The 12,383-nt window shown below is 41.8% G+C and overlaps 1 long non-coding RNA gene across 1 annotated transcript; it reads right to left on the bottom strand.

The window, feature by feature from the left end:
* Positions 1–8,136: 8,136 nt before the first annotated feature.
* On the bottom strand, positions 8,137–9,227 carry LOC130603538 (uncharacterized). The gene is made up of 3 exons (XR_008973209.1): positions 9,089–9,227; positions 8,259–8,451; positions 8,137–8,173 (listed from the first exon to the last, which is right to left on the bottom strand). It is a non-coding gene; the product is annotated as an uncharacterized LOC130603538 (long non-coding RNA).
* Between the last annotated feature and the right edge of the window lie 3,156 nt (positions 9,228–12,383).

Genomic DNA, 12,383 nt, shown 5'->3' with positions numbered 1-12,383 from the left:
TGCAACAGTAGCAACAGCTACAGGAAGTTTCAAAGAATAAATTAGACATGTATTTGTAAAGAAAGATACAGAAAGTTGATCATTCACCTTTAGAATGAGAACACTAGACTACCTTCAAAGGTTCTTCTTTCACCATTGCTGCCCTTCTGTGTATGTCTATGGCCAGCAAACACAAGCATCATCCTCAGCTGTACACCTACAATTATGTATGCATATGCACATGTCTATCTACGCAAATCTATTTCTTTGCTACACACAGTTAAAGGAGATTAGTCTTAGGTAAGCCAATTTACATAGATAGCATTTGAAAGTTAAACACCTCAGTTCCTTGCAAAAGATTAGCCCAACAGATCACTGTTAGCAGTACGTAAACCCTTACTCCAAAACTGTATTCTCTTAAATCTTATGAAAATTTGTGCTAATATAAAGCCCAACTCATCTATTTTCTGACATTCTCCTCTTATTAAAGGTACTTATTAGACAATAAAACAACTGATTGGGAACACATACCATGACAAGTCAAATAGCCAACTTCTGTAGCAGTTGCATATTACATCTCAATAAAGGTTACCATTTAGTAGGTATACAGGTAGATACATGCTTATAAATGCACAAGAACTGGAAGAAATAATCTTTAACTGGTAGATTAAGGGCTCTGCAACAGCATGCAACCTAAATCCATGTGCATCTATGGGTAAGCATAGTAGAGAAACATTCTTCTGATTAAAACAATATGAGCAGCAGTACAGAAAGGTATTTGGAATGTCTTACTTGAAATCCACTGAAATAATGTCTGCAACAGCAGTCAGAACACTGGCAAACTACCTTTTCTGTTCCACAGAGCCTTGAAACCAAAATCCACCATCTGTTGATAGTTGCCATTAACAAACAAAAGCATTATGATCAACAAGTGTGTAGGACACCAAAAGTGACATTTTTGAATATATCACATACAAGATACTCATTCTCAGTATCTGTAAGGTTATACAATTTTGAAATAACTGCAAAACCACGAGTCCTGGAGTCTGTCTTGGATTATATTAGGTTTTAAAGTGTGTTTTCCTGCATTTTCCCCCAAAGTGTTTCAGAAATGAAAGAATCTTGGTAAAGTGATTCTCACACACTGCAGGAACACAGTATTTCTCCTACTGAGAGAGAAGTATAAAAACACTCTTATCTCTATGAGTGACCAAGGTCACAAGAGAATCTGTACTTTTCCACTGATTAAAAGGTGCTTTGTGCCTGAGCATACAGTTGCCTGGTAACTTGCTCTGAGCTACTGCATATTAATCACACAGACATGCAGGAACACAAAGCTGACCACTTCGCTTTATCACCCAAAACAGGTCACAGCAACACTAAAGTTTATAGCAATTCAAGAAGTTTAACACCGAATTTACTGGAATTTAGGTATGTGCTTATATGGTTTGATGAACAGTAATTTTATGAATAAAAAGGAAGCAACAGAAGTCGTCTGTACAATAGAAGTTATTTATATGTGATTTTAGAGCATACAAAAGGCATTGCCTACAAAGCAAACATCAATTATTACCAATATTTACCTTTTCATAGGGCAACATGTAAGGTCTCAGGCTCAGCAAGCATAACCTGACAGACTGTTATGATTTGGAAGTCTTACAGAAGCTCCAACAGTGCACTCAAACTGGAGGTGTTTCAATATTTGGGATAGACTCATTATCTTCCATAAACATATCTCTTTTCAAACACAGGATAAAACTAATCTATAGATTTCCTCTTGTAAAGAACAAACTGCTACAAATACACTGTTCACTCCTATTTAGAATATTAAATCGTGCAGATCAGAGAATCACAGAACCCCAGACTGGTCTGGGTTGGAACAGACTTTAAAGCTCATCCTGTATCATGTTGAAATGCAAACAGCTATTTTGATAACTACACATATTATTCACTGAATTTAGGCACCCTGTTGCACAGTTCATAACATTGAAGAGCCGCTGGCATGCAACAGATGCAACTTACAGTACGTCATGCTTTGAGACAGCCATGACCCATCAGCTCATGGCCATGAAGTCAGACAACTTGCACATTTCAACTGGAAGCCAAAAAGTTCTGAGGTGGGCTGCTGACTGTGTTCAATAGTCACAGCTGATGTAGGAGCAACCTGGTCTAGTGGAAGGTGTCCCTGCCCATAGCAGGGGCTGGAAATGGATGAACTTTAAGGTCCCTTCCAACCCAAACCAGTCTATGATGTGAGCATAGGTAGGAGCAAACTTTACTCATTTGCCTTTAATTGACACTCCAAATGTTTAAAATAACTTTTAAGTAGGTTGCTGGTTTGATTACCCTTCATACAAAACCTTCCTTCAAATGCAGGCTTGTTCTCTTCAGATTTAATGCACAAGCAGAAACCAAACCTGCATAACCACTGAAACCAGTGCAGTTTCAATAAACTTCAGTAGTGTCAGAAATTGTCCTCAAGGATCTTCCATACAGCAAATGCTTCCTTCTTCAAAACTTTCCTAAGCAAATGTTAGTGATGCTGCACCACAAACACTCACCCCCAGTCACACACACTCCTCCTGAGACTGGTACACAGCTTAGGATTTTAACCATCACCATCCTGTGGCCTTGATACAGGTTCTCCCCTTTTCAAAGTCTGCTGATAGGGAAAAGCTGCAAGTGCTACACAACCAGGCAGACTTGATGCTTCTTGCTGAAAAGATTAGGCTTTATTAAAAAATACAACTATTGCTTATCTTTAAGGATCTGTAAAGCTATGAACTGGTATGATGGCTTGTTAGCATTAATATTGAAACACAGGTATGAAAAATGTCGTTCAGCTGAATGCCAAAGTCAATTAATTAATTGATGGGCAACTCCCCAAGGATAAAACACCTATTAAAAGCCAACAGCAAGCCAGAAATCTCTTTCTATTTCATGTGGTAAAAAACCCAATACATAATAAAACCTGAAAGAAGGTCTAGATACAGAACAGGAAAAGCCTGTATTGTTATAGGGCAAGCACACAACTTCACAACTCCAAACAGCTGTCAACTATGGCAGCAAGTAAACTGAAACAGTAGGTAGAGAGGAACCATGTCCATACGAAGCCAGTTAGCCATGTGGCAAAACTAAAGATCATGGTAACCAGTGCCATCTTAAAGAAATAAAAAAGCCCAAAAACCTGCAAAACACAAAAACTGAGAGGAACCATCACTTTGCATGGCATAAGCAGGAAGTTATTTTAACCTGATGACTTCCCTGCTCTAAACTTTTAAGCGTAACTTTCACATAGTTTTAAAGCCTGGGGTTATTCTGTTAAATGACCTAGTGGCACCCTAAGCGGACAGCAGTGTCCACAACTTCTACAGGACAGTGCAATATGATTAAGCACTAGATTTCTAGGGGAGGCAAAAAAAAGCCCACACCAGCAGTGACTCATTCCATTGAAGAACTTATTACCTGCACTTCCAAAGCAACAGGCTACAGAGATACTGAAAACAAAGCAAACCAGATCCACCTGGAATACTTTGTATTCTCAGCTGAAATTTATAAACTCCTCTTTTCATATTATAAAGGATTGACAGCATTTGTATGCACAGAAACTGCCATTACGAGTGATGCCTGCAGAGCTCCAAGTCATGAATTAAAACATCTTCCTAAAATGTAGCAGTCTTAGCACTTCCTCTAAGTGAGGGAAAAAAAAACTGTAACCAGAAAAGGAGACTGAGGCAATACCAAGCTTTTTTCCCAGACATAAGAAAATCCTGAGAGAACAAAATGTTTGTGCTATGAGAATAAAAACCCAAAGACAAAGAATAGTTCACCTTTCCCCCTGTAAAGTTGTTTTTGAGTGAAGACCTGCCCTTTTCCTCACCCAAGCATGAAACCTCTCTTCAGTTTAAGACCGTTTTCAAAATCCTGAGTGAAGCAGAAATCAAGCGCACACACTGGAACATGTACAGAATCTTACTGGTAACAGAAAAACAACACAACACATAGTATTACGTTGGCTAGAACACTTCAAGTGTTCTGACAAAAAGACTCAGCTTATTGCTAGGAAATAAAGCATTTAGAGCCCAAACCAACATTCCAATCAAATGCCAAGTTCAAAGAAAAAGAGTATATTTTTAATTGTATCTAAAAAAAAAAAAAATAAAAAAAGCTGGAGAAGGAAATGGGGGCAGAAACGAAAATCCATCCAGGGAGTCAATGGCATAGCTTGTCATCATGCAGTCTGAACATGACAATTGCAGATATTCAGAACAAGCAAGTCCAAATACCACATTCCCTGGGAGAGAGGAGGGAGTCTCTTGCCCTTTTCACCGGCTAAAGTAAGAAGTTTTCAATGTATTTCAAGGCAAGACCCAGCTAGCAGAAGGCAGAGTTTCTGACAGATAAAGCAAGGCAAAACGATCTTCCTTGCAGTCTCTTGCTCCTGAGCCCCGTTCTTCAACTCCTCTTCTGGTGGCAGGAAGGCAAAGCATGTCCGGTCTCTGCGAGCCTGTGCGCTCCTTGCCTACAGTAACAGCAGGCACCTGTGATTCCTTCTCCAAAGACATTTACACATTGAGATCAGTTGAATTCTGCATTCTGAAAGCATAAGCTGCAGTGGACATGATTTAGAATCAGTTACTTTTTTGCCCATCATGACAAAATAGAAATGGCAATTCCTTACTTTATAGACATTCTCTTGATGCAGCAGTTGCTCCAAACATCTGTCAAGTTTTTATATCCCAGGAGAACAGATGCAGCCAAAAGAATGTTTATTCTAACTCCTCTGAACTTCACCTGCAGGCAGGGGCAGCTCTCAATTCAAACATACACACAGCAACTCCCAGTTCAATTAAGGATACACAGCGCCACCTCGTGGTGAAAGCAGTCACCACTGACGTGGATGAGAAGTACCACCAGCCTTTTTCTTTACTCCCCCCAAACACGAGCCAGGTCTGCTCTGTCTCTCCTCGCTAGCCAAATACTATTACAGTGTCTTTACTACAAGAAAGCGTATCTACCAAGCAAAAGACGTCCAAGAGAGCTGAACCTCAAGGCCAGTAGAGCGAAAGGCTGCTGAGTATCAAACAGATGCATCCACTTTGAAGAGCTTTTCTTTTTCATTCTCCAGCACTGTACCAGTTCCTGGTGACACAACCTCAAGCAGTGTTTAATCAAATGATCCAGCTTAGTATCTGCCTGTACTTCAAAGAACAGCAATGTCTTGGCTCACTACTTGTCTTTTATATAGACTTGGGTCATCAACAAATGCAACAGATGCAGAAAAACTAAAGACCGACTTTCCACCCCATCAACCAGTTATAAAAACTAACTTGTGCACTTACATAACAAAACACAGTAACTAAAAGAAAGCCTTTCATTCAGGACAGATTAGTGCATCTTTACAAGAATGTAATGACTTCAACTGACAAAGTCAGCATCATCACTAGCAGCGCACCTTTCCTGAAGAGGAAATCCCTGTCTGTTATCAAATATCAACTGCAAGAGCGCGTAAACAAAATAAACAACCAACAAACACACCCATACCCCAAAAGCTCTATTTATATTATATTCTATACATATATATATATATACATATGTCTTCATAGATGACAACTGTATCGATTTATACTTCAGGTCCTTCTCCTCCAGGAACCAGCTATAAAAGAATAAGACAATTGTGTGTTAGTGCCATAGATTAAAGTTTTACAAACTCGTATGTGACTGTTCTTCCTTTAGAAGATTTTAGCAGATGGAGACTTCATGGTAGACCACAAAAATGGTGTTTAGATTTTATATTATCTTTCTCTGGCAACAGAAGTCAGTTACTACCAGAGAAACACATGCCAAAAAGAACCTCCAAAATACAAAGACTGTTTAACAAGACACAAAGGAGTTCCTAGATAAGACACGGTTTGGGTTTTGTCTTTGTTATTCACTTCAAGGAGATTTTTTTGTCTAGAAACACTACAGCTTGTTTTCAGAAAGACATAGAACTTCTTTCCCACTTTCAGAAATCATGTGGGATTTCTCCAATTGCTCATTCTTCCCCAGACTGTCGCTATACTGGGAAGCTGGTTTTCCCCTTCTGAGTTCTATTGCTAAGCACAGCCCAAAAACTAATAGAGCCTGAACCCTTCTACAGGCAGCAGGGTAAGTCAGCACAGCATTCTCCTGTGAAGAGAGTAAAGAATTTTCTTTAAGTAAACAACTGAACATCAGAAAAAGAAATGGAAAAGGAAAAATATGACTAAGGGGAAAAAAGAAGAGGATCATTTCTTTCACTGACACATTCTTAATAGTTAGCTGAGCACTTCTAAAGACAAAGAGCTCTGCTGCTTTTGGGACCAAAATAAGAAAACATCTAAAGCGTAGTTTCCCTTATGTGGAAAGGTGTGTCCCCAAAACAGACACCAGATCTAATATAGAAACATATTCGTGTCTTACTGAAAATCTGCACTCTAAGAATCCCCAGCTTCTGCTTCGTGGGCAGCATCCCACCAGCTGAACTGGAAGGTAGTACCCCATACAAGGGGTCAGAACACGCACTGTTCTTCAAGGACGCAAAATAATAACCAGAAAAAGGATTAAAAATGAAGTCAAGATGGCACTTGCTGAGACACACAGTGAGGAGGCGCAAGGCAGGTACAACAGCAAAACGGAGATTATTCCTCATTCACACAAAGCCAACTGGAGTCTAAGTCAGTCTTCCTCTTATCTTCCTACAAAATTAGGAACACCCTTATGTAGGAATTCCGGACTTCAGCGCAGACAAGCAAAAAACTCTGGGTCTGCTTCTGCAGTACTTAGGAAGTTGCAGACTCCAGTTTAAGGATGCATAATCATAATATCTAATTACTGTTTCAGTACTGATCTACATACATCAGCACATGATAAACAAAACCTGTAGTGCTTTCCATCTGGCATCATCCAACAGGCCTCCAAATCCTTTTTCAGAGCATGTAAAGGTACGCACAGCTCTCTGAGCATCAGGTGGATAATCATCACCAAATCACTCAACAAGCTTGTAAGCATCCAAACTTCTGCAAACACATTTATATACACAATAATGGATAAAATCTATTCCACCTACATACTTAGGCAAGCAAACACTCACAGGAGTTTAAAGCCACTGTATGAACCAGCCTCCAGAGTGGGTAACAAAACCAGTGATTCCATTGCACATCTCAAGACTGGAAAAACAGTCACCTAAGTAAAATCAGGGTCATGCTCTTTTTGTTATTATTCTTTTTAAGCTGTAACATGAGCCAAGTAAGGCAATAATACCACTTTTCCAGCACCACTCATAGACAAATATGCCCTGGAAGGGAAAATACCTTATGCAATGGAATTCTCTGGAAAACTCAGCTTAAAGTAACCTAATTGCTGACAGACTTACAGGTACAGAAAATAAATGCATGCTGCCTTTTAACCACGATGACTTACCATTGTTCTGATACTTCCATTTAACAAAATCTGGTCTAGTTTTGTGATTCTTCTGCCCTCAGGTGTAATCTCACTGAAGCAGCATTAGAAAAAGAACATGAGAACATGTAACCAGGGACAATGATTCACGTTTTGATTACAGAACTGACAAACATCTCTGCATTAAGATGACAATTGCTGGAACTAATGAAGAAATCACCCACCCTGCAGTGTAACTGACCACCTGGGTAAAGAAAGCTACCTGGCAACTATAAAGTTCCATTGTACTTTTCTGCCCAGTACATAAAGACACAGATTCACCCTGTAAATCCTGGCAATTTCTTGAATACCACCAACACTCAAAATAGGTTTCAAATATAAACATGGCACAGCAAAGTAATAAATACTTAACTTTACGTCTGCCAGCTTTTTAAATCTTTGCTTAGACGTTAAGAAAATGTAAAAGCAAACAAACTACTACACACAACCCATGCAAAATTAAGGCTACAAAACAGGAACCTGATTACAAGTATATATCATGCAACAGCTACTCTATGACACAGCTGTCCTGAATACATCACCACTATAGTTGAACTCCAAGATATAAACTATTCAGCTGGCAAGTATTCAAAAAAATATAAATCCACTTTGCTTATAGATTTTATACAATATTTTTTTCCTCAGGAAACTAAATAGAAATAATGCTTAGAAATCTGTAACATCTTCTAACACCACATCTGAATACCCAGCTTCAAAGAAAATAAGGCCCAGTCTTAAAATCAAAATAAAGTTATTTTCATTTTTACTGAACTGTGATTCTATCTGTAAAATAAAAACACCAGAATAATACAACCCACCCATACAAAAAGTTTCTATCCAGTGAACTCAAACCTCTCCTCTCACATACGACAAATGAATTGAGCAGAAGCATAAAACATTTCCATCAAAGGATACTGACAAAGTCATCAAATCCTAGAAGTGTTCCAACAACTTCTTTATCACTCTTCATCACAACATGAATGCGGGAGCCCATGCATTTGTCCACGAGCTCTGTAAATAAAAACAAACAATAAAGTTGAAAGGGACAAGAGACTGTTTTATAGAACAAGACATTCATCTGAACAAAACCCCTGAGACTGTGTGCAGTGAAAATATATTTTTAAAGGTGCACCCGTACTGCTAGTACACGACCACGTTTCTTGAGGCTGGAACTCTGCAAGGAGACGTTCCCGAGGCTGGAACTCTGCAAGGAGACGTTCCCTTCAGTGAGAACACTTTAATGCCATAGAATCATAGCTTGGGTTGGAAGGGACCTTTAAGCTCCCCCGGCTCCAACCCCCTGCCACAGGCACGGACACCTTTCACTACAGCAGGTTGCTCCAAGCCCCGTCCAGCCTGGCCTCAAGCACTGCCAGGGTGCGCAGTTCATTACCGCACACCGGCCGAGCACCAACACTTGGCCCCAGCTGGTGTCTGCTCCGCACTCAAAGACATCCACCGGGATTTCCGTTTGCTGCAGGCGCCTCCCGAACTCGTCCACCCCATTCAAGCTTCCCGCCAAGCGACAGCGCCGCTCACACCAACCACAAGTGCCCGTAAACAGGCTTTCCCTCCTCTCCCTTCCGTCCCGTTCCATGCTGTCCCGTCCCGTCGCACACCGGAGCAGCGCAGCAGCACCACCGATTACCGAGCGGCAGCAGCTGAGACGGGTTGCTGGTCGCGGTGGCCGCCATGTTGGACCCACGCCTGACCAATCGCTGCCACCTCCCGCTTCAGATGTGAAGGGCGGTGCGGCAGCCCCGATGAGCGGATGACAGAGCAATCGCTCCGCCCTTTTCCCCTGATTAAATACACTTACCCACCCTTCAAATAGCTCTTCTTTTCGCGGGGAGTGCCAGGGGGAAGGATTTTAATCGCTGTACGCCATAGTTATCTTTATTTCCCCACCCAGATTTGTTCATTAATTCACAAGTGGGCTGCAGCAAGAAGGATTTTTGGAAGCCCTTTTGGATACACACATGGCTTGGAGCAAAAATCACTGGCTGTTCGAACACGCTTTGCTTGCTTCATACTGCAGCACTGAGCAACCTGCTCTAGTGAAAGGTGTCCCTGCCAAAGGCAGGGGATTGGAACTGGGTGAGCTTTAAGGTCCCTTCCAACCCAAACCAGTCTATAGTTAGATAACACTGGTATTTCAACACCTAGAGGCATCACACATTTTGTGCCAGGCTGCCTCTGGAAGAATCAAGCCTAAATAAATTCCATCCTCTGCCTTAGAGGAAATGAACCTTTGGAGGATGTAGAGCTGCTGGGTGCAGGGCGGCTAGCTCAGTTCTTGTGTGGTTAGTTCCCAGGCAAATCTGAATGTTCACAAAGTCAAATCCAACCTCTAGCATCAGCAGATGCCGCGCGGCTCCACACAGGATCACTTCACGGTTACCAAAGCAATGTGAGGAGAGGCTTGCCTCATAGCGAGGGTGCAGGGCTGTGTCTCTCCCTGGAGCAGAGTGCGTACAAAGTTAAAGTCAGGGTAGTTGTAATGATGACGTAAATTGGCACAGGCAGAGTGCAGGGACAGCCACAGAACCACAAGTGAAATGCATAGAGTAAGCTTATTTTCTTTATCTCACCAAACACAGGATCTAGTGAGCAGAACCCAGGCAGAGCCACTTAAGCAGGGACACAGGCATCACGGAGCTTGATCAATGCTGAAGGATCACCAGCACTGCTGTTTTCCCTGTCAATCATGGATTCATGCAGGCTTCATTTACCACTGTGCTTTGATCTTCTCCATAACAAGGCAGGAATTTCAAGTGTATCCGATAGGATGCCTCCATGTATATTATAGGCCTATGTTACCTAAATACAGATGCTCTGCTTGTCAAGCACACAAAGACAAAGCACAGACTTCACTGGACTGCGAACGTCCAGATCCTGATACTAAGCCTAAGGTACCAAGAGAGAAAGCTGGTGCTGGGCAACAGCTATACAGGGTGCCCTCTGCAAGTGACACCAACATGGCAAATCCACCCTTGCTTAGCCATGTAAACCTCCATCTCTGTACCACCACATAGGGCAGTGCTCTTAACCAACATGGATATTCTCAATTCCTCATCCACCTAAAAATCCATCTGTGTAAAGCCTCACAGGACAGCACTCTCTGGTGACCAAGATACCAGCTCCCTAAGTGCAAATGTCCAGATCCCAATGCTAAGACTAAGGTGCCAGGACAGAAAGCTGATGTTGGGCATCAGCTATACATGGTGCCCTCGGCAACAGTGACACCAATGGCAATCAGCCCTTTCTTAGCCATGTAAACCTCCATCTGTGTACGACCTTGCAGGCAGCACTCTCAGATGCTCCATAAACAAGGTCCCTAAGTGCAAATCTCCAGAGTTTTTTGCTGCCATGAGCAGCCATGAGCAGCGATGCCTCACACTTGACCATGTCACCCAAGGCTCTGTCCAACCTGGCCTTGAACACTGCTAGTGTTCGAGCATTTACCACTTCTTTGGGCACCCTGTGCCAGTGTTTCACCACCCTCAAAGGAAAGAACTTCTTCCTTATACCTAACCAGAACATCCCCTGTTTAAGTTTAAACCCATTACTCCTTGTCCTATCACTACAGTCCCTAATGGAGAGTCCCTCCCCAGCATCCTTATAGGCCCCCCTCAGATACTGGAAGGCTGCTATGAGGTCTCAACGCAGCTTCCCTTCTCCAGGCTGAACAGCCCCAGCTTTCTCAGCCTGTCTTCATACAGGAGGTGCTCCAGCCCCCTGGTCAACCTCGTGGCCTCCTCTGAACATACTCCAACAGCTCCATGTCCTTCTTATGTTGGTGACACCAGATCTGGACTTAACCGCTTTTTGTTGCATAACGTTTCAAGAACAGTATTACTGCTGTACACAAGTGCATTATAAATGCTATCAATGTTAGTCTCATCCCTCCTATACCTTAGCGCCAGGTTTTTTGCTTTCATTGAGCAGAGACCTTCACTGAACCATCCATAACAATTCTGTTCCATTTCAGAGCTGCTGCACTTAACTGAGAATCCTCTTAAATCTTAAGGACCCTGAAAATTGTAGAAAATAGACTGGACGGACTGGACGGGATGGTCAGAAGTATTGGTTTCCTTGGTAACCACTGGATGCTTTTAACAGCGCGGCTCCTTACTTCAGCCTTAATTGCAATAGTTGAAAAAAAGAAAGCACAATTGGAGAAGGGGAGTCATAGTGAAGGAAAAATTACTTCAGCAAATGCACAAAAGCACAAACAAATCATTACGTCTGTAGACCTTTTATTACTAAAACTAAGAGAAGGAAGGGGGCGCTCCATGCGTCAAGTCACCTTGCACAGAACCTGAACACTGCAGCAGCACAACACTGGAAGCCAATAATAGAGAGCATACCAAAAAAGAGTCATTCTCAGTGGAAAGGTGATTTTCTCCGAAGAACAACTTTTACACTTGCTGTCAAGTTGAAGAGGAGCCCACAGCAGAAAACGATACCTGACAGCAACCACAACTTGATTGCTTAGAAAACTGCTAACTAAGCACACAGAGTATTTATTTGCCTCTCCGAAATGTGCAACTTGCCATGGCAATTTAAGTCTGTGGGAAACTATGTCTATCAGAATCCACAGAAATGCTTACTCACTGCAACAATGTTCTGTGTCCTAATGAGACGCCTTTCCTGAGGCAGTACAGCATTACAAATACAGTACTTTTAGGTGCCCGCTTTCAAGTTGACTTTTCCCTGCATTTGCAGTAACACCAACACTGCAGACCTCTACCATTAAAAAAAAAAACCAACACAACTACTGTGTGAATATTGAAGTCCATTTTTAAGTCCATGTAATCAGTCACAACTGAGTACTGATGGACATCCTTTTGTTGACCATTCTTCCCTCGCAGAGGCTGTATCTTTAGGTAAACATCAGTAACAAACTGCAGAGGAGTGAAGTTTTTCCACATCTCACATAA

Source organism: Pezoporus wallicus, unplaced genomic scaffold (assembly GCF_028554395.1).
Source record: "Pezoporus wallicus isolate ANWC-B61680 ecotype Strahan unplaced genomic scaffold, APGP_CSIRO_Pwel_v1 contig_8620, whole genome shotgun sequence".
Lineage (NCBI taxonomy): Eukaryota > Metazoa > Chordata > Aves > Psittaciformes > Psittacidae > Pezoporus > Pezoporus wallicus.
Note: the sequence above shows the minus strand (reverse complement) of the source record. Positions and strands in the feature narration are given on the sequence as shown.